Below are 14,532 nucleotides of genomic sequence, written 5' to 3'. Positions count from 1 at the left end.
CACATGCAAGAAATGGGATCGAAATTCTAACATCTGGGCGTCGTGGCTTGATAACCCACAAGTATAGGGGATCGCAACAGTTTTCGAGGGTAGAGTATTCATACCAAATTTATTGATTCGACACAAGGGGAGTCAAAAAATATTCTCAAGTTTTAACAATTGAGGTCTTAATTCAACCGCACCTGAAAGACTTAATATCTACAGCAAAGTGTTTAGTAGCAAAGTAATACAGAAGTAACGGTAACGGTGGCAAAAGTAACAGTATTGGTTTTGTAGTCATTGTAACAGTGGCAATGGAAAAGTAAATAAGCAAAGAACAATATATGAAAAGCTCATAGGCAATGGATCAGTGATGGATAATTATGTCGGATGCGATCCCTCATGCAACAGTTATAACGTAGGGTGACACAGAACTAGCTCCAAGTCATCAATGTAATGTAGGCATGTATTCCAAATATAGTCATACGTGCTTATGGAAAAGAACTTGCATGACATATTTTGTCCTACCCTCCCGTGGCAGCGGGGTCCTATTGAAAACTAAGGGATATTAAGGCCTCCTTTTAATAGAGTACCAGAACAAAGCATTAACACTTAGTGAATACATGAACTCCTCAAATTACGGTCATCACCGGTAAGTATCCCAATTATTGTCACTTCGAGGTTAACGGATCATAACACATAATAGGTGACTATTGACTTGCAAGATAGGATCAATAACTCACATATATTCATGGAAACATAATAGGTTGAGATCTGAAATCATGGCACTCGGGCCCTAGTGAAAAGCATTAAGCATAGAAAAGTCATAGCAACATCAATCTGAGAACATAATGGATACTAGGGATCAAACCCTAACAAAACTAACTCGATTACATGATAAATCTCATCCAACCCATCACCGTCCAGCAAGCATACGATGGAATTACTCACGCACGGTGGTGAGCATCATGAAATTGGTGATGCAGGAAGGTCGATGATGACGATGGCGATGGATTCCCCTCTATGGAGCCCCGAACGGACTCCAGATCAGCCCTCCCGAGAGAGATTAAGGCTTGGCGGCGGCTCTATATCGTAAAACATGATGAATCCTTCTCTCTGATTTTTTTCTCCTCGAACGTGAATATATAGAGTTGGAGTTGAGGCCAGTGGAGCATCAGGGGGCCCACGACGCAGGGGGCGCGCCCCCCATCCTCGTGAACAGGGTGTGGGCCCCCTTACGTTGATTCTTTCGCCAGTATTTTTTATATATTCCAAAAATATTCTCCATGAAGTTTCAGGTCATTCCAAGAATTTTTATTTTTGCACAAAAATAACACCATGGCAATTCTGCTGAAAACAACGTCAGTCCGGGTTAGTTCCATTCAAATCATGCAAGTTATAGTCCAAAACAAGGTCAAAAGTGTTTGGAAAAGTAGATACGATGGAGACTTATCATGGCTCGGCTGGAAACATTGAGAAACTTGGTTTTTTAATTCCTATAAATCCAAAACACGCATGAAAATCATGAAACTTGGCTTGGTGTCATGACATGGCACCAACATGCTGTGGTAATTTTGCTGTCCGATTTGCGAAGGCGCACACATTAACAATCAACAAAGTCATTTTGGAACAAGTGCTGTCACGTTACAATCGAAAACACAAGTATTATTGAAATTGTGGGCGTTCTATTTACCATGTACATGCCTCCATGTGTCCCCTTTTTTTATTAGGTAGGAGGCACCGTGCAGGGTAGCTATTTGAGTACGGGAGGCGTGCGATCAGACCCCTGCGTGTGCTTATCGGGAGTAGAGCCCTTTGACCTCCATCTATCGTCCACCTCTCTCCCAAGGTCTCCATTAATGGCGCCCGAGCCTCCGTTTAATGGCGTGGCTATGTCTCATCGACTGAGATTTAAGAGAGAAAAATGGAAATCTGAAAAAGAAAATTTTGTACGGATCTTGATGTAAGATCCGACGGACCTATATAGCATCTACTACGACTTATAGTGAGACTGATGAATATATAAGGACGACGACAGTGGATAATAATTGTCTTACATAATTAGGAAGATAATTAAAAAGCCACATGCGGCCATGCCTGAAATACACAAGGCACTACAACATGACCTCACCTGTAGCAACATTTTTTTCCGTATCTAAAAGTCCATATATCCGTTGCTAGTGTCTTTACCAACGGTTTGGGATGCGTTGCCTTATCCAGTGTTGCTAGCGCATAATGCAACGCATATACTACCGTTGGTAAAAGGGATCGTTGCAAGAGTACAACACATAAAACAGACTTATACAACGCTACTATCCGTTGGTGCTCAATATATCGGGATCCAAATCTCATTGTTTGGCAATAGATAATTTGCCATGCTTTATGTGTTTGTATATATATAGTGTGAATAATAATAATATTATTATATATGTATATAACAACAATTGAATTAATCCTTCACATAATGGTGATAATTATATGTATATCAAGCTAGGAAAAGACAAGAAAATATACACACAAGAGGAAGAAATCATATATTGCATAAAATTGTTGGATTACACTAGTGGATATTACAGGAGGAAGAGCAACCAAATGTGATGCAAATCTAAATATTTTCTCGACAAAGAAACTTAAACTAAAAGCACCCATCGACATCCCTGATACCTAACTAAAACATAACCGAGGAACATCATCGAATAGGAACAACATCCCTACAACTTAACTAAAACTGAAAGCATCCATCATCATCATCATGAACTGGAACATTATCATCATCATCATCATCACATCCCAGTGTACTTGCCATGCACCCATATAATCATCCATGCATCTTTTGACTCTACAAAGAAAATAACAAAATGAACCGTTAACACACAGTGCATTAAGAAGCAAGAACCACTTTGCGCACACTTACTGCTCATCAGCACATTTTTTGGTCTCGATAGCAGTCTAATAGCAAATAAGAAGAAACAAATAAACAAGATAGCACTACAATTTGAACACAAATTCATATGTGATTATGAGAAGATAGAAGCATGAGTGTTGGTTGTCCTTGATGACTAATCCAGACGCCACAATATACGACACAACCTGCATAAAACATGGCTAAATAAAATTATATGGACATTAGCCTAAGTGATGTGCATAGGGCAATGTGATTGACAGTACCACTTCTCTTTTGTTCTCCAGTTAGTTAGCAAACCGGACCAAAACGGTTTGTCATCTGAAACTGAACCAAAACATCTATTTCTAGTTGGTTTCGGTCATCCAACAGGAAATAGGGAAACCTATAAGTGCTCACCATGTTTTGAAACCAACCTACAGCCCCAAATCCACTGAAATGAATTTACATCATCACCAGCCTAGAGATCCATTGCTAATTATTTACATCTACAGTAAAACTGTTTTTTGTGAACCAACAGATCTATTTATTTCTAAATAAATCCACTGAAACCTACAGCCCCAAATCTTATAAATGTGCGTCAACAGCAGCATAGAACCTAGCACAGCTCAATGGCCATGGACACAATGAGCAGTAGCACGGTAAGGAGAAGGAGAGAGTTTACCTTCGATGGCATCATCCATGACTTGCTCCACCAACTTGACTTGCTCCATGGCGTCCCCCCTGCATTGAGTTGGAATACCTAGTTGATTTTAATTATACTAAGATTCTTTCATGTGAAACTAAATAGTGGAATTAATACATACAGCACACAATATAGGCCCGCGCTTTCTGAAACCCAACCAAAAAATAAGAAGTAGGTTGTCTACCAGGCCATGCCTTGTACGGTTTCAACTCTGGTATGATGCCCCGTGAGAGGAACAATAATACAAGGAAGTCAAATATTGTCGTCGGTAGGACCTTACCTGCCAATTCAAAAAAGATAATGTTAACTTATCATGGGATCATCATCAAGAACATGCACACTATTTTTCAAATTCTTACTATGGCAGTCATTACGTTATTGTCCAACGATGAGTAAATATTTTTTGGGACAATGAACAAAAAGAGATGGTTCAAACTCTAGACCCAGAAATGGATGGTTGCAAATCGATAGGGTCTATACTGTTCTAGGTACATAATAATGGGCAAAACACACTAATTTGTATTGAAATTGCTGACAGAGTAACTAATTTGTAGTGGAATGGCCAAAATAGTACCTTATATAGGGACAACTTGTAGGTGATCATTTCCTTGTAGTGTATTTCATGAGTACAGGATGATAGTATTAAAAACTAATAGTCCATCATGGTTATCCTTGTATCTAGTTTGGTCTTACCCTTTCCATATAGAATTTGCAGAACTAAACCATTAGTTCTTTCCAAATTTTATACATGTAATAGGCAGAATAGAAGTCGTTCCTGACTTTTAGTGGAGAATAGTATCCGAAGAAATACATCTATAGAAGCACTGTGGCCTGAACTCATGTTAACCACAATAACAATATCCTTTTTAGTTGAAAAGGCAAACTTCTAATATTTAAATATTATTCATGATTTTTAAATGATACATCGAGATACCATGTTGACAAAAAGATAATACAACTGTGATTATTTTGACTAGAAGTGCATATGAATACAAAACAGAATTTATATTGGACACTGTACTGAGATAACACTACATCAGCTCCGAGCTGTAACAGAAGTACCTATATTATTTTCGGAAAGTAAGGGAAAGCATCTAACGTACCGCCAAATAGTGGTTCAAATATTCATCACTTGGTAATAATTAAAAACACCTTGCTGATGCTATAGTCGTACATAATAATCATATGTGTGACTAAGAAAGCTTGAAGATCAACTTTTATTTTGGAAGGGAAACAGGAGCAGAATCTTAAAAATATAAATCAATAACTAACCATTAAATAGCAAAAGAAATAATTCTACTCAGTTTCAAAGCCAACGTGGCAATACATAAGTAACCATATACATATCGTGGTTGTAGCATGTGCACAGCAAGCCATCGTATACTAAGTTAATATGTACAACAGAAATAGTATATTTATGCTTCATCTGTTCAAATTACATGGGAGAACATTATAAGATGATGAAATTCCACAAAGCAGCACTATTTTTCAGTGAAGAAAATAAAAAATCTAATGGTTAAATTGATAAGAGGATTTTACACATACGTTTATTTTTCTTCAATGGGGACATGAGCATCTTACCTGATCTAACGGGGCCAAACCTGAAGACATGAACTGAGTCGCGTCCATGTCACCCATGTCGTGGACAGCACCTATGGTTAGGATTGGTTTTCCCTGTAGAGAGAAGGGTTATACAGCCAGTTGGTTGCACGTCTACAAGAGAAGAAAAGAGCAGAGGTTAGGGCATCTACAACGCTCGATGCTTGGCCAGGCGCTTACAGAAGAAAGTGAAAATATTATTAAATTGAAAAATCTAGGCGCCCTGCCTTCCAACGCTGGACGCTAACTACCAATGCTAATCAAACACTAAATTAAACTGCACATGCGGCTGATGCAGGGAAGAAAGGAGGGAAGCGCCCGCTGCATATCTTTGCGCTGACGAAGCATCCGACGCCAGGATTTGAGGGCCTCAACTGCAAATCGGTCAGGAATTTAAGTGGGAAAAAATCCTAGCGCCTCCCCTAGCGCCCTGCGTTGGAGTTGGACATGCCCTTAGAGAAAGAGGGAGATAAATGATGAAACCAGGGGAGGGGTGCACTCACCAGACTGACGACATGGCCACCAGCGCCGGAGCCGACGCCCGAACCCTAGCTATGGGGGAGGGTTGCGGGTTGGCTTTAGTGGCTGCAAGGGCCGGATCTAGCTGGATGGGAGGGCGCCGCAATGTGAGGGGACCTGGGGCTGTGCTTCGCGGTGGCAAGATTCGCCGGATGTCGCTTGAATCAGCCGCCGCAGGTTGAGCAGCGAGGAGCCGCGTGAAGTGAGAGATGGGTCATGAGAGTGATGGGTGGGTAGGGATGATGTGGATCCGGCAGCCTCTGGAGCTGCGAGGTAGGAGGAGGGGAGGGGGAGGGCCGGCGGTGAGGTGGATCGGATGAGGAAGACAAAGCGGTGGCGGCGGCGGTTCAGGAGAGATAAGGGCGGGCGCTCTGTTTCTCGCGAGTCTCTTTATCTCTCTCTCTCTCCTTTCCTCAGTTTTTTTCTCAATTGCACCACGATAGGGTAATGAGCTGCAACTCTACATCGCATATGTTGCATCGCTTATATGCGTATCTTAGAATTTTTTTGCAACGTATAGTCAAAATGTTGTAGAATTTGTGTTGCTTTACAGAGGGTATCCTTGTAGTGAGGGCAAAAGAAGAAGGAAGACAATGATCTGGCTCAATGATCTCTACTTTCTTGATGCATTGCTGCAGGCCACGGGAACTAGTCTCCGCGGCGAGCGGCGATGAGCTCTTTCGTGTCCTCAAGAAACTACTTGAGAGCATCCACAGATTCCTCCACTAGCCTTTGGCGCTCGATGCGGAGCATGTCATTCTCGTCCATAAGTTTCTTGACGATGACGCTGGTTCTCTTCAACAAGGCACTGGTCTCCTCCTACTGCTCTGCACTTCGGACGATCTTCGCCTTCAACGGGTCGCGCTCGGCCCAGAGCCTCTCATTTCCCTCCCTTAGTTGCCGGATGACGCCGGTAGCCTGTTGAAACGAGGCTTTCATGTCGTCCTGCAACCTCGCCCAGCCGGAGATCTAATCCATCTGGCTATGAACGATCGCATGCATGCGCCTGTAAGAGTCGTCTCCTGCTCGCGAGACATTTTCCCAGGCCACCATGGCGCGGCGGGACATTTCTGTTGCATTCGCGGTGCCGCAGGACATCTCTTCTGCTCTCGTGGCATGGCCGGACTAGTCTGCTGCATCGACGGCATGGCCGGACCTCTATGTTGCTTCGGCGGCGCGGCAAGACCTCTGTGCTGCTACTTCCGCGTGGCGGGACATGTCATCTTCTTTTGTGGCGAGGCGAGACATCTCTTGTGCTTCCGCTTCCATGCTCGCCTCTCCCTAGTGGTAATCTCTTGACCCAGAACTCATGCCGGCCATGGCAGACACAAGGGAAGGATGCTGAATGACTTGTTTGTTTTTGTGGATGAGGAGTTGAGGAGGAATGTGCAGTCATCTTGGCATAGTAGTATTTATAACCGATTACTAATACACTCCTAAGTGGGAAACCGTTTAGGTTGTGATCGGTGTGAACAGGTTTGCAATTAAATATAGCATGGTAGTAGTAATTTGGAATGTGATGAGATGCAAGCTCAAAATTTATTAACGGTTGTAGTTTCGAAGTGCGGCACTATTCCCGGATGGCGTTACGTGGGCATGTGTTCTCGGCCGTGTTGTAGCATATGCCATGGTAGTTCTTTTTCTATTGTTGTGTACGTGCAATAACTGGCAGCATCGGATACATATCTTACGATTATTGGGGCGTTCGGTAGGAATAGCCTCGTGGCGAGCTATAGACTAGTGTTTTTTTCAGACGCATTACACCTATCTCTCAGGACTTTTCGCACGCACCATCTCTAGCTCCCTAGGTCGATGCCACCCACATACACTTGTACTCTGAGTTTAGTATGTTATACAGGAAGAGAAGAGGTGCACACACGCACTTGTCCTCTCTCACACACGCATCTGTAGCTACGAATTGTAGTGTTCTCAACCATCTGATTGGCTCTATCATCGGTTTCACATTGCTCCTTGGCCTTAAGATTGAGAAGTTTAAAATGCAGAGGCTATGCTGGAGGCATGAGGTTTTGGTTAATGTGCGGGCCACACATGCCACCAACACGACACGAGCTTCGTCTTCCTAGTGCGCAGTCGGGTGAGTTGTCCAAGTATAGACACAACCAGGCCCTCCTTGGTGTCTGCGCCTTGACTTATGCGTAGAGAAATTAGGATCAGAGGGAGTACTACTAGTAGTAGTACTACTTTGATGTGTGGTGTCAACGCGCACAAGTATGCAACACTTCCTGAACAAACAAGCATATAAGTTGTTGCCGTTATACTTCTTAACCAAAGGATCTTTATATCAAACAAACACAAAATATCCATTCGACTGTTGGAAATTACTTTAACTGTTGATCTGATGTCGAACTAATTGTTGCATCACCATCAAAACCCATCATCTCTTAAGCTAAAGTAGACCGAGGTAACCCCTATATTAGCATATTACTAAGATAAACAGAAGGCACTGTAGAATCATTTAGGACGTGAGCTTATCAATCTGAATGTGGAGGGACACCAGCTTAGCCCTGGCCAGTAGCTTGGGCGGAACTATGAAGAAGGTCAACTCCTACACAGCGACGTCACGGGATCCTTGCTTCTTGTCACCTCCATTTCCACCTTGACGGCGTTGGTCCTGCCTTTGGGCTCCCCCGGCGGGCCGACGCCCACAGCTTGGCCACGTAGTGCGGCAGTGGGGACACACCTGCTCTGATGCACATGACCGACACAATGATAGGCGCGCTGATGTCGAGCACGCTGCCGACCAAGAAAAACGCGCGGCCATCCTCCTCCATGAATAGCAAAAGTCGTGGCTCCGATAGTGGCACTCGTAGCTGGAGCACCTTGCCATACTGGATCCTGTGCACGGGCATGGGATGCATGGTGCTGATGTGGTGGGAGTGCACCGGTGGCGGGCCTTCGTAGCCGAAGACGGGCACAGGGCATTTGCAGGGCGCGAGCAGACACACGCTTTGGTGATCGGCGAGCTTGTGGTAAATGATGTGGAGCCCACAGCCTTTGTGCGGGCACTCCACCCTCACCGAGGAGAGGACGGCGTCCACCGCTGTGTTCCGCACGTCGAAGCCACCGCTGCGCTCACACTTCTAGCACTACCACTGGTTCCCGGGGCGCTCGATGCGGCAGTCCGCGCAGGCCAGGTGCCCTCCCTTGCACTGCACAAATCAATCGAACAACACATCAATAAAGAAACATGCACCTTGCTCGATTAGCCGAACGGACGAGGTGTATTCGAACCTGATACACTGGAGGCTTCAAGGGGCGGAAGCACAAGGGGCAGTGGAGCAAGGTGAGGTCTGTCCAGACCATAGAGAGCTCCATCGTCGGGTCTTGTTTCGTCTGCATGATCTCACCCTCCTAGTGCACAACCATCTCTCGCTTTAGGGCCGGGGCATTCCAAAGCTTTACCGTCACCTATTCATACTACTTCAAGGTGCATTAAATCAACACATGCAAGTATCAAAAGGAGAGTCACGGCATGCATGCATGCGTTCTAACTAATGCATCGGTAAAGGAAAATTATTGAAATATATCGAGTGCAGTGCTTTGATGTGTCGCGTCAACTCGTACAACAACGAGAAGTTTGATTACTACAACGCCCTCTCCCTCGCGGACTGAGCTACGGTGCCTTAACTGCACCTGCCTTTGGCTGTATGACAGGTGGGCCACCCACCTGTTGGGCCCACCTGTCATACAGGTAAAGGGAGGAGCAGTAAGTCATTGAAGCTGCGTCCCTCCCTCTCCCATGAGCGTGGTGGCTGGCAGGACTAGGAGAAGCTTTCGCTACATGTTGTCCCTCCCGCACGCGGTGGACATGCAGCAGTTCATTCAGTATCAGATGGCTAGAAGCATACTGTAGTACTCGTCCACTACAGTAGTACTCCATCATTGTTCGACTTCCCGAAGAGGCGAAGAGCCAAGCGCAGCCCGGACGCTCTTGTGGCAGTTTCATGTGTAGAGTAGTCTAGGATAGCATGTACCGTGCCTCTAAGATTTAAATCGTTGGGGTCGGCTCCATGCTATGAGGCCGTCTCGAAGCATTTTTTTGATTAAAATAATCTTCTGTCCCTACCTGTCATCCTGGTGATTGTGGTTCGCACGCTCATCTAGTAAGACAGGAATCTATTGTGGTGGGGTAAATGTTAGAGGTTGCAGCAAATATATTATACATTGCGGGTCTTTCAGCCAAGTTTAGAGGCAAGCATGTGGGGTCTGTGCTATGATGTGTCGCGTCCACTCGTACAACGAGGAGAAGCTTGATTTTACTACTACACGCCTTCTCCCTCGCCCATGCACGCGGTAGCTTGCAGACGAGGATAGGCTTTTGCTTATAACAAGCTATCCCTCCCGCACACGGTGTATGGACATGCAATAGTGGATTCGATACTGTAGAAGTAGTAGTAGTAACATCATTGTTCGTCTTCTCAAAGAGGCCAAGAGCCAAGCGCAACCCGAACATGGCAGTTGCGGACCTTGGAGCATGCATATAGCCAGGCTCTTGCATGAGAAAAATGCCTATGTGAGCCCACTATTATAGTACTTGCTAGTATAGCCCTGTAAACCAGAAAGGGGTATTTGCCTTTCTAGATATTTTAACAAGTGACTATACTACACCGAAATGGAGTACATATGGAGTAAAATGTAGTGAATCTACACCGTAAATAAATACGTAGTTCTCTCGTTTTCCTCTCCGCCTTGGTCGCGGTGCACAATATTGAGTATACTAGTACTGACTAGTCTCTTTTTGACACGCATTTACGTTTCTTTTTAACACAGTACAAACACAAGCGCTCATATACACTTGCATACACTCACCCCTATGAACACACACACGCACACCCTACCCCTATGAGCATCTTCAAAAGACTGAGCCGTCATATCATCTTGAAATTTATGAAGTCACCATTTGCACCTCGTCGTCGACGGTAACGTCTCCTGACACACATTTACATTGATACGGCTTGAATGCCAAGGAGGGAGAGGGTAGCGGTTCTCGAGAGGTTGAATGGTCAATGATGCATCCTCAATTAGCATGTAGAGGGAATTAATTGGAGAAGCAGAATAGAGCCAGGACGATGTGAATGCAACAGAGTTTGGACTCTCATATAAAGGCGCCCCACCACTCCAATCCATCTAGTCCTAGTCTCTGCGCAACACTTCTCACTCCAACCCTAGACCAAGTGACCAGAAGCCAGAAGCACCTATGGATGTGATGGACGCGAGCGGCAGTCAGTTGTGCCAAATCATCCAAGACACCGGCTTGCGGCCCCGCACCGCGCAACATTTCCAAATGGTGCTGGCGACCGCCGATGTCGTAGCCCTCGCCGATGCCAGCTTCACCTCTCGCATGGATGACATGATGATCCACTCCATCCGCAAGTTCATCACCGTCAAGAAGCACGTGCACGACCTTGCCCTACTGCTCCAGCCCATGCGCCCAGGCTCCTCATTGCATGCCACCCTCATTAGCCTCCATGGTGACGAACTCTTTCAAGCCCCGGTGGCCCTGCAGGTGCCGGAGGTCGCGACGAAGAATGTGCACCTCGAGGCCGCTCTCGCCGTGCAGCGCCTCGCCATGCAAGAAACTGTCGACCTGCACATCCACGTCTATGAGGAAATTGTCTACATAGGCCACTACAAGGCCAGCGAGGACAAAAAGACGTTGGCCTTCTTCCAGCGGCTAGAAACTTTGGACGCCATTGTTCAGAAGCATGTCGACCTGGCCATGAAAGCCGCTGCTACTTAGCCGCCGTTCGGTGGGCCGGCGCCCTGAGTCGGGGAGGTGGACGTCGTCGTTGGATGCATCTCTTATTCTTGCCTCCTGTAACCAGCACTGGATCGCCTCGTGGCCTTAATGTTTTATTAGTATAGTACTCCCTCCGTTCCCAAATATAAGTCTTTCTAGAGATTCCAACAAGTGACTACATACGGAGCAAAATGAGTGAATCTACACTCTAAAATATGTCTACATACATCCGTATGATGTATTCCATTTGAAATATCTAAAAAGGCTTATATTTAGGAACGAATGGACTATATGGCATTTTTATGCCAGTTGTAACATTTTCACTGTGAGGTGGGGCCGCAGTTGAGCAAACCGACCATCGGCAAATCCCCACCCCACCCACCGGGCGTCGGCTGAGTTTAGAATTAGAAGAGAGAAACGAGGGAGAAGAGCTAGTTGTAGCACGGACGCTGTTGTCAGATGGGACTCGTGTCGACAGAATAGGAGTACTGAGCACTTGTACCTCTTTTTTTGAGGGAAAAAGTAGTCATATGTCTAATACCACTCGTACATATACCTGCCATCACTTTTTGTCTCCTTTTTGAACTGTAACTACGCTTCACAGTACATATTTTTTCACGCATTTATCCTCCTATATGTACTCCTAGGCTATTTCCATGTGCTCCCTTTCGCCGACATGTGGGACAGAGAGCATCTGGGTTGTAGTCCATGCACGACTCGGAGCATATGACGGGGTACTTTACATTTCAGACCTCATGAATTACATGCAAACCCCACGCGAAAGAATAAATAAATAAATAAATGAATTACTACATGAAACTGAATTATTTTCATAGAAACCGAAGCACGCTCATTAAATTCTGGACATAACACGTTTATAAAAAAAAGACCAGACCTAAACCAGTCTAAGGGCCTCTTTGATACGCATGATACTAAAAACACAAGAATGGGGAAAGTATGATGGCGATGAACCGAGACGAGGAGAACTCTAAATCTGTTAGAGGTTAGAGTTAGATTCTGACCCTGAACTAATCCCGAACTAACTCTAAACCAAAGAGGTCTATGGATGTCAGGGTTAGATTAACAATAAATGCCCTCTCTCAATCATTTGACTACTTTCGACCCTATTCCATGCCGGATTTGGTGTGGCCGTCTCTTGTGTGGCCTCCACCCGCTCACAATTGACATAAACGAACCATCTTTACAAATCAAGCATGCAAAACATGATAAATTTTACTTTATCCATACAAATGAGATATCCCACTTAAACATACAAGTCGTCAATCAAGCTTCACAAAAAAATACACTCCATGAAACAAAGCATGAGCTAACTCATCACGGAAGTCATTCATGATAGGGAGGGAGCCCGGAGCCCCTCACGCACCCAGGGAGGAGCTCGTCATCGTCGCTCTGGAGGAAGGCTTTGTAGAGCCCAAGCCCCAGGAACCCCTTCGATGCCGGTGCTCGCGAGTTGTGATCGACACCGGCATGGGTAGCAGGGCCGCTTTCCGATGACCGCGAATCAAATCTTTATGCCTCTAGAAATAATGCAAGCCTGAAACTGAAATACCTACAAAGGTGAACTGAATCTTTGGGCCTCTAGAAATAATGCAAGCCTGAAACCGAAATACCTAGAAAGGTGAACTGAATCTTTGGGCCTCTAGAAAGATTTGTTACCTCCTCAAGCAGCATCAAACAATTCCATGCGTGCACCACAAATCTATACCAAGTTTAATCAGGATCTACTTTTCCAAATCAGAATTAGCGCTAGAGCAAGCAAGATCAATGATATGGTTGTGATACAGAGAAGGAATGAACAAACTCACCCCTCTCGTGACCTCCCTGGTAGATGCGTCGCCGCCGCGCACGACAGAGGGAGAAAAACGACCGATGAAGGGGGAGCGGGGCGAGCTTCGATGGCTAGAGGGAGAGGGCGGCCGGAGGAGGGCAGCAGAGGCCGGAGGGAGAGGGCGGCCAGAGGAGAGAGGGAGAGCGGCGGAGTGGCGCTTGGGTGAGCGGCCCGATGGGGAACAGAGAGGAGTCGTGCCGGGGGGAGGGAGCGATCTGGTGCGGGCAGGGGAGATTTTTTTAGTTCTCTTTTAGTGGGCCCGAGGAGAAATAACCCAATTAGACCCTCTCCACCAGGCTAGTTTTTTAGCTGGGTTAGAGCAAACTAGCTCAAACTAACCCCTCATGTTTGGATAATTTGATGCTATTTCAACCCAAACTAGCTCTAACTCAGGGATCCAAACAAAGAGGAGTAGTACCGTGCATGCTATAGTCTGGACCATACTACTGGTTCACTGGCTGCCATGGTCCGCACTGCTGGTTCAGTGGGCAGCCATGGTTCGCACTCCTCTGACATGAGTAGTAGTACTAGTATATACCACATGATTCTTGGCTCCTTCTTACTACATACTTCGCCGACATGTGGGAGAGCCAGCATCCGGGTCAACATGTCATGCACAAGATTAGAGTGTGGAATGGAAGGGGGCATCACCCCGGTCGTAGCGCCAGTAATTCATGACTATAGTGAGTAGTCATATCACAAGTGTTTCCAGCAGTAATGCGCCATCAAATCACACAGCCTGACCTTTCCAGCAGTAAGTAAGTTGGATCCGCTACTCCCTCGCCCTCCTCGCCTCTCTGTCAAACCACCTACGCGAAAACTGCCGGTGTACTACCCGGGAAAAGCCCCGCTCTCAACTTTTAACTACGTGAAAATAGTTCGAGATTGTTTGTTCTATATAAGTACTAGTACTGTATGTTTATTCACCCATGGGGTTGTTCAATGAATGGAGGGCCGGGGAGCACAAGTGAACAATACTACTACTAGTAGTAAGTAGGAGTCGTACAGTTAGTCATCTTAAATAGGGAGTTTCTTTTCTTGAATGCCACGTACACAAATTGAAACGCTTATTGTGGAGAGAAACAGATAATCACTCCACTATATATGTACGCAGGGGCCTGAGCGCTTGCTTTACTAGGGTTTCTCTTTTCATTCTCTCATCCTCTCTAGATCTAAACAAGGCAGCTGTAGCAACATTTTCTCTCTGCTCACCGCTGGTCATAGATCCGGCCGGATCC

Source organism: Triticum urartu, chromosome 7A, assembly GCF_056163025.1.
Source record: "Triticum urartu cultivar PI428250 chromosome 7A, HENAU_Tu73, whole genome shotgun sequence".
NCBI classification, from domain to species: domain Eukaryota; kingdom Viridiplantae; phylum Streptophyta; class Magnoliopsida; order Poales; family Poaceae; genus Triticum; species Triticum urartu.
The sequence above is the reverse complement of the archived record's forward strand: the minus strand, read 5'-3'. Positions refer to the sequence as shown.